This window comes from Vanellus vanellus (assembly GCF_965231255.1).
Source record: "Vanellus vanellus genome assembly, chromosome: 2".
NCBI lineage: Eukaryota > Metazoa > Chordata > Aves > Charadriiformes > Charadriidae > Vanellus > Vanellus vanellus.
Window position 1 is genome coordinate 148,060,735 of NC_138906.1, and position 9,486 is coordinate 148,070,220.

A 9,486-nucleotide genomic window follows, 5' to 3' on the forward strand; every position below is an offset into this window, starting at 1 on the left:
AAGTTATCTCCTTGTGTATGTCCTGTTCTGCGTTGCTATTAGGATGAGGCTGGATGATGAGAGGTACAGCTCATCACAATTTAAAACAGGGAATGAACAAATTAATCTGCATTTTTAGTTGTAAGGGGTTGTGAGTGTGAACATTCAGACCCACGGAGTTTGTTTAAAGAGCTCACTTTCATAAAACCCAAACCCAGAGATCTCAGAAAGAGACATATAGGTGGCCTCCACTAAATCTCTTTTAAACTATAGATATTGGTTATATATAGTTAAGTCATATAGTAACCTTTTTATATGTTATTGTTTTAATTACTTAGTTTCCATTTATTTTCTGCATTGACATAATTTAGATCTTAAAAACAGTCACTTTCATATTGATCAGCCTTACTTGAAGTTTCTAGTCTTAGCTGGCAGGGAGGGTTCTGGCTACTTGATTATTTTAGACATGCCCCTTTAATTATGTTGAGGCCCAGACTGACTTGGAAAAAAGTGATCATTAACATTACATGAAAATAACCATAATTCTTAAAACCATATTCCAATGACATCTCTAAAAAATTAACTTTATTTGATCAGATATAGTTGATTTGCTGTGCAGAACTTATTTAATTGCATTGTAAGCATCCTGTAACATAGTAGTCCATGTTTATCATAAATATACAGCTAAAAGGAATATAAAGGTTCTGTGTAGTAAAGACCAGGAATTAATTCAACATATTACTTCTTAATATAGAAGTAATAATACATAGTCTCTGTGAGTTTGTACGTTTATGAAGATAAAAGAGGTAAATTTCTTTGCCTCCTCCATCACACCTATATATGTATCCTTAGAGCGCTATTTACAATAACTATTTAAAAGTTGTTCATAACAAACAGATGGTATTGAGAAGAAAATCCATGTATGAACTTCAAGAAGTCCTTTTTACACATGGGCAAGTAAGTATAAATAGAATTTTGGGAGTGAATCCTAATGTATTCCGTATTAGGATCATTTGAATAACTTGCTGCTAGGTGTGCAAGTACTTAATACTTTCCTTAGAGTACAACAAGTCTATGCAATAGGGAATTGTTTATTAATTATTCTGACACAAAGGCAAACTAAAATCCAGAGCCAGTGTGAGATTTTTGCATACAATAGCATATGTATAACAAATATTTATTTTTAGATGTCCTAAAAAAGGGGCAAAGAACTTGTGCTAAGCTTTCTGCAGGGCAGCGTGTTATCTGGTAAGTGATCTGGCGCTGCACATTTAGGTAGGAGAACTAAAAAATATTGAAACTGGCGCTGTACGGGTAAGGCAATGTCAGTCTGCGTACGTCCTTCCAACTTGTGGCTTTCTGGCAGCGTTATAGCACAGGAAGGGACTTGATGCACTCTAACAATAAACAGCAGCTGCAGCAGCTCAGCAATATTAATTTAGAAACGGATAGCCATTGTTGGTGGCCGTGTACTGACCTAATTGAAAGCACGCGTTCAGGATTCTGCACTGTTTGTGAAGAGCAGAAGATGCACCATTTCAGATCCGTGCCAGACCTGGAACTCACTTCTGTTTCAAAGGATTTACTGGCAGAGAGTGCAGTATAAACACAGACGATACAGGAAAGTTACAGAAAGCGATAAACAATACTGGTATGTGAAGGGCAGGTTCATTGCGTAAGAAGCTGTTCCACAGGTAGTTGCCTTGGGTGGATACCACATTAGGGTGGGTAGACACGAAAGCAAAGGAGTCCTGGCAGTGAGATTATTTACTAGCTGAGAAATTATTTCCTAGCGATGTGCTGGCCAGATGCAGCTGACGGCTCGTGTCACACAACAGAAGCGAGCCTGCAATGCAGCCTACCGCATTGGTAGGAGAAATAGCCCGAGCTGCCCGCCAGCCGTCAGCAGGGAGGCAGGTGTTGAGTCTCGTATTCGGAGAGTGAGATGTGACAGGATGGTTAGCAGGAGATGGCCTTGGTACATAATTATCTGGACAATCCTGCAGACCTTGCCTGTGTTGACCACATCCCCCGTCAGGGTGGCAGCTGGGGAGCGGTGAAGGCCGACTGCCCTGGATGACCCCTCTGTCTGCTCGTGGGAACTTTCCTGGGCTTCTTTGAGGTCCCATAAACCTGGTTATGCCCTGAAACATAACTTTAGGACGTTCAGAGACTGGATCCAACTTCTGTGGTACAAACCATGACTAGTTACAAGCAATTTTATAAACTCTTCTCATGTAACACATTACTGTTCTTATTCATTAGGTGGTAACTGAAAAGAAATTATATTATGTCTTAGGTGGCTTCTTAGTTCTTGATGCGTAAGCTTCCAATGACTTTAATAAAACTAAGAGCATGTTGTGGAGATGTGGATGCTGCCTCTCTACATAGATAGGGTTATTTTTGTGCTTTCTTTACTTCCTTTCTACGAGAGACAATCACCAGTAGAAACAACCAATTTGTTTATAAAATAATATACCACTGTATAATTAAGGTGACAGAACCTAGTATATACTGCTTAACACAATTTAAAGTCCTAAAAATAGATTCCTATGCTGGTTTTAGTGAAAGAAGCAAGCTCAAAGAATCATCTGGACATCTTCACTCCAGATGGCCTTCCTAGGAGTGAAGTGTCTTATTTATGGGGTCTGTTCTTTGAGTAGTATCTTTCAAATATAAATAGCTCAAATACAGGAAATAAAATAACCATGTTAGAAGACGGACTTTTAGATGAAGGACCTGCGGACATCTCTGTCTTCTTATATGACAGGATTTTTGAAATGTAATTTTCCCCCACAAGATGTTATGCCACTTAATTTGTTTGATGTCCCTCGGCTGCACACGAGGATTTCTACAGCGACACTGAAACAACGCGCTTTCTGCTGGGATGATTTGCCAACATCTGGTGAGTTTTTATGATTTACCTGAGTTCAGAAACAAACAGAAACAAACTTACTTTTTCATGTTTCCTTAATTCCAATACAATGCATAGCTCGGATTTTCCTCTAATGTATATATACACGTAAAATATATTTTCTTCCACTGAAATGGAATCACTCAAAAGAAAGTGGACATTGGATAAAGGAGAGAATTTACAGTTGCCGATAGACATCATTAGGCAAATTCATCTTCTCAAAGACTCGGTGCAATTTTATCTTTCAGTATTCCTTCATCTTGTCCCTTATGCTTCCTTAATGTGTTTCATCATTTCACCATTACCATAGGACATTGACTGGAAGACACACAATTTTACTTTGTGACAGAAAGGATCTTGTACTGGAAAAATAAGAAAGTATAATTATTGTGCAAGCAATATGTGAGTACTGGGTTAAACGTGCATTCTGGTCAGCTAAATGACTGAGATTGCATACAAAACAGAAAGCAGATATTTTTGATCTTCCCAGTATATTCATATACACATATATTCATATGTACATGTCTCTGCCCGTGTACATTGTAAAGTCTTTAGGGTGTACTTCTGTTCTCCAGTTCAGGCATGATTTTTTGCAAACCTTTTACTTGTGTTTTTAATTCTGAGACCCAAGGGTAAAATCTTTTAATGTTTGAACTGAAATCTGGTTTACATGCCTTATGAAAAGAATGAGCTATGTAATTTGTGCACAGAAATGGTGTTTGAAAAAGCAGGCTTAGTTTTATTTGGAAATAATGAATAGCCTATCTAAATTCAAACTAGACTAACGGGAGCAGCTTTGTAGTCTCATTTTATCTGCAAATTATTGAAGATTGACCTTGAACTTGAAAATGAAAATAAAGAAAATTTTTCAAGTGTCTGTTTATTACTCCATGCATTTTACATTGCTGTGTTTGTGGTGGATTTATCTTTAAGAGCTAAGACCAAAGACTGTGAAGGCATAATGAATGGTTCTCACCTCTTCTCCTTATGGAATCAGAATATTTCTGTATCCGATGTTCTCAGGCTGTGGCTCATGGATTGTGTGGTCATATCAAAGAAGCCAAAATACATATATTCCTCATAAGAAATAGTTGTATTTACCAAAGAAGGCTTATGAAGTCAAAATGAGAGGAATCGTAGCTCTGTAATTATAAATGGAAGAGTTTGTGATTGCTGTCATGGTTTAAGTGGGACACTGGGAATCCGAGACATTTTCTCCAGTAAGATGTCATATTATTGGGGGGAGAGAGAAGACCAAGAACTGAGAGTTATAGCGCCAGCTCAGAGTTGCCTCTATAAATAGCAGATTCGGTACACGCTGAGGTAATCCTTCCCCATTATGCCGCCTCGGGAAGGTCCCTGCTGAAGCACTCAGCTATTTCTGGCACCTCACTTTAAGAAAGTTGGGAAGAGACCAGCAAAAGCAATCGGCAGCCTCGGAGGCACAGTCCCCCAGGACAGCCCTAGGAAGCCCGCCTTGCGCCGGGCGAGAGCACACTGATGGAAGCATGCTTGTGGTCTTCCTTTAAGTTGACCGGGAAGAAGACAAGAAGAAATGAACTTAAGGGGATGTTGGAAAGATTAATGCTAGAAAATAAAAAACTCTGGGGATCAATAAGTATTTGACAGATTGTCTAGGAAAGTTTATTAAGATCACAGTAGACAGAAACCTGTTGTATGGTGTAGGGACAACTCATTCTTCACTTTATGTGTTGTTTTATCACAACCCACAGAAAGCCCAGTTCTACTCAATTTTCTAGAACCTCTTGTTCTCCAAGGAGGTCATCCCTGAGGTAACCTCTGAATAAAAAAGGCATTTGCCATACAGTACTACTCTTGTAATACTCAAGGCTCATCTAAATATAATGACTGTGGGGAAAAGGGATGACATGCTTATATCAGGCATGACATGCCCATGCAATGAAAACCCCACTTCTCCTGGGGCGGTAATGATAGCTATTCGCCCTTCTTCCGCTCTTGTCATTTTTACCAGTTGCACCCAGAAGATTCATTACTGAGATTACTGTCTAAGAACACAGGATGAGACAGTCCTTATCCCAAGAGACACCGAGTGTTCTCTAAGACGTGGGAACTGAATATGATCAACAGTAAAAAACCAAAAAAGCTGGGTAAGAAGGATAGTTCTGTATGTTAGCCATGTAGGAGAGTTCTGCAGGTGAGGAATGTTTTGAAATCTTGGGGAAAATCTGTATGGCACGGCAACAGATAAAGAAGGTGTGTATTCAAACATGCAAAAAAGACAACATTTACCTCTGAATCATGGGAAACTGTTCAGTGCTCAGGTAACATCTAAGCAGTGATGGATAAACTGGAAGAGGACAGGTTTAGATTAAACATTAGGACGAAATTTTTCACTTTGAGGGTGGTAAGGCACTGGCACAGGTTGCCCAGAGAGGTTGTTGAGGCCCCATCCCTGGAGGTGTTCAAGGCCAGGCTGGACGTGGCCTTGGGCAACCTGGTCTAGTGGGAGGTGTCCCTGCCTATGGCAGGGGGGTTGGAACTCGATGATCTTCAAGGTCCTTTCCAACCTAAACTGTTCTATGATTCTATGAATGACTACAGGACCTGCTATGTTCATGAGAAAGGCATTATCAAAAATACTACTGTCAAAAACCAAGTGGGACAATGTATAGCATCAGTCCCAGCTCAGGCTTCAGGATGTAGCTATAACCTCTTCTGCCTGCAGAGAATGTTAGGCTTTTCTGATATGTTTGATATAGCCATACCCCCTTCTTCTTGCACAAGGTATTAATCATTGCTGATGTGTTTGAGACCCTCCTGTAATGTGGTAAAATGAGTGACTGCTACAAAGGTAGCCAAATGTGAGAGGAGGATTAAAAAGTACCACAAGAAACAGCAAGAAGCGAATCCTGTTTGGGGGCCTTGCCGCTATACACAGCAGGTACAGAAAGCTCTTTTTTGTACATACCCCAGTGGCACACCAATGTAGACATGACTTCAGTGAGGGCTGTGCATTTGGGTCCCCGTGAAAGACAGTATATGCATGGTGTTTTCTGTGCCACTGAAAAAAAAAAATCAATGAAATAATGACAAATTCTAGTCAGTACCTGTGCAAAGATTAAAAAAAAAAAGTAATCCAGTAGCATGGAAAGAATGGCAGCCAAGTACAATGCTGAAGAAAACAGCACAAAACTGCTGCTAAAGAAATTGTGTGACCCATGCTAGCAGCAAAGCTATTAACTGCCCATCAAAAAGACCGGTGGTCTCCAGGACTCCAGCAGCAGCGGATTAGCAGCCTGCAGCCTGGTTCACATCCAGCAGGAGAATCAGCGAGGGGGGAAGAGTAAAAGGGACATGGTTTATTCTCCCTGTTTTGTCGCTGCAGCTGTAAATGTATGAGGCAACAAGAATGCACAGCTAGTAAAATACCCTTGCTCCTGCCTGAACTGGAAAGCACAGGGTGGAGAAAGTAGCTGCTGTGTTGTTTAACCTGTGCCATAGAAATAAACTCATAACTTTTACATATAACACTTTCTTTTTTTTTTTTTTTCTCAAAATTACACTTGATTTTTAAGATACTTTTCCTTAGTGCCAGAAAGGGTTACTCTTGCTGAAATATCACCCCCATCCTAATCGCCTGTGCCTCGGGTGTTGTCTGACAAGTAGCTTGCTCTCTTTGATTCCTGGCCAAGATGCTGACACAGCAACTGGTTTGTTTCCTGTGGAAAAGGAAGAATAGTATCAAAGGAACGGCTTTCAGAGCTGCCAAAAAGAAATGGGATGTGGGGACACGAGGAAGCCATCGTCCAGCAGTCAGGCCTGTAAAATCCCATGGGGACCTCGTGAACAGAACACTTCAAATTCGGGGGTCAGACTGTGCCTGGCAAGCAGAGCCCTTGTTGTGCAGGGAGTGAAGGAGGGGGGCAGCTTGTTGCAAGCAAAGCCCCCAAAGCAGTTGGGATTTAACGGACTCTGTTCTGCTTGTACCTCTGGGGAATATGTGCCGAGGTGGCATTTCTAAATTTAAAGCTTGGCAGGTCCTATGTGATCTGTGTACACAGTGCATCCGCACTACATTTTTATTCCACAGGGAGGCAAATTTGGTAAACTCGGTACACTGCGACGTTTCAAAATTAAACCTTCAGTGCCCTCAGGCCAAGCATCCTCTGTTGCACTTGTGCCTTCCCAGGTGCCTCCTTTCCAGATTTTCTCAGTGAAGGATGTGGAACAGGTACCAGAAAAAAATAAGATGCGGTGGTCTAAGATGCAGGGATGCAAGATGTCTTGTTCTGTGCTGTTATCATCCTGGGGTTTTCAAGTCCTCCAGTCTGATTTTCAGATTTTTTTTTTTTCAGGTAGCCTGTGAATATTATCCAGAGTTAAAAGCCATTCTCCTGCCCATGAGTAAACTAATGGCAAAGTCGGATCATTGATATAGGGTGAAAAGTGAGCTGATTCATCAGAAAAGACGTTTGTTGACATATGTCACTTTAACAAGATAAAATCCAAGTTTATTTGCAACAGCTCCTTGCACAGAAAAACTCAGCAAACACGAAAATGTAGGAAACACTCCAATCTTAATGGTAGAACTAGGATGTTCATAAGCAAGAAGGAAGAAAGGAGAATGTTATAGTTTTTCTTATCTTTCTGGACGACTGAACATCATTTAAGCCCTGACTGAGGAAAGTGGGATGCCTCTCTTAATCTGTCCTTGATAGACTATTTGAAACAAGCACTTTCACTCACTGCTGTGGGTGCCTGCTAAGGAAAAAAATAAGGTTGAGGGAGAAAGAGAGTGGTGTCACAGGTCAGGACGAAGCTGTGCTGCCAGTTGTGTTAAGTAGCCTTGCTTGCACTCCCTTGCATTATAATCAGTATTATTTGGCTTTAATTTAATTTCCATTAACCTTTGCAAAACACCCACATGTTTGGATACAGGGAAATACATCTGGGGCATGACTGCATGGATAGAACAATTTGCTCACAGTCAAAAAGCAGCTTCAGGAAAGGCACCGTAGCTAATCAGCAGCCTGCTCTTTATCAGCTACGGGGAGCTGTCAAATGCAAAAGGCATGAAAATATTTATGGTCATTTGTGTCGGCTCTTACCAGGAAACAAAAGTATTTGGCTTGTTCTTGCAAGGCAGATAGAACTTTCCAGGTCACGCTTAGTAAGAGGCTTAACGTTCAGCTTCCCTGACTCAAGGGCTGAAGAGCTGATTGTGTTCAGTTCTGGGCTCCCCAGTTCGACAAGGAACTACTGGAGAGAGTCCAGCAGAAGGCTACAAAGATGATTGGGGGACTGGAACACCTCTCTCATGAGGAAAGGCTGAGAGACCCAGGTCTATTTAGCCTGCAGAAGAGAAGACTGAGAAGGGATCTCATCAATGCTTATCACATCTAAAGGGTGGGTGTCAAGAGGATGGGGCCAGACTCTTTCCAGTGGTGCCCAGCGACAGGACAAGCGGCAATGGGCACAAACTAGAACACATGAAATTCCGTCTCAACTCGAGTAGAAACTTCTTTACTTTGAGGGTGGCAGAGCACTGGAACAGGCTGCCCGGAGAGGTTGTGGAGTCTCCTTCTCTGGAGATATTCAAAACTCACCTGGATGTGTTCCCCTGCAACCTGCCCTAGCTGTGCCCACTCTGGCACGGGGGTTGGACTAGATAATCTCTAGGGGTCCCTTCCAACCCCTACCATTCTGTGAATCTGTGATTCTGTGATTTGACCCTAAACATCAGGTGCTAAGTCTGACCCATGTCCCTCAACCAGCCCTTCTTGCAGGCTGTGGCATCTACCTTATCCTCAAATTCATTCTCCCCCTGCCAAACATTTTTTTCCACATCATTCAGAGTATTAAGATGACATCTTGCAGCACGTTATTATGCATGTTATTATATTGCAGAGAGCATAATTTTATCAATTCAAACATGGACCTGGGGAAGCTAAAACTCATGATCAAAACTGCCAAGCACAGGAGCAAAGTTACTTCTCATTGATTCAATGTCCAGCCACAACCCCACCAAGTAGTATCGTCACCTCTGGGAACTGTTGGGATGCAGAGAGTTCAATATTAACGGGCAGGTACAGTGTTCTATGCAAATAATATTCATTATTCATGCTTCCGATTCAAAACCTTCTTTCGGATGAACTAACATGTTTAAAATCACTGCTGGGGGAAGTATTTTACACCCACTCCTGGAATGCAGTACTTTACTGCTCTAGCTGGGATTTCACACCCAGCAAATAAGGATTTTTGGTCCCTTGTCTGCAGCTGATATCATGGCAATCTTTCGACAGTTTAGAAGAATAATTAATAAATACAACAGAATAACTTCCAGAATATATACTGGGCCACATTTTTCAACAGAAAATTGCTGTCATTGCTGCTTATCTGTCTGCATGCTGTGTTATCTTACAACACATTAATTACTCACATCCATGGTAAGAAAGCAGCTTCTTAAGACTGCACTATATAGGTATTTTTCCATTCCCTCTAATAAGCCCTCACTGGCATTTCATGTTACAAATGCATTTTTATCTTGAGGTGAATGTACACTGCCAAATCACTTAGCTCCAACACTTGCTCCTGGATCCTGGTCCCAGACC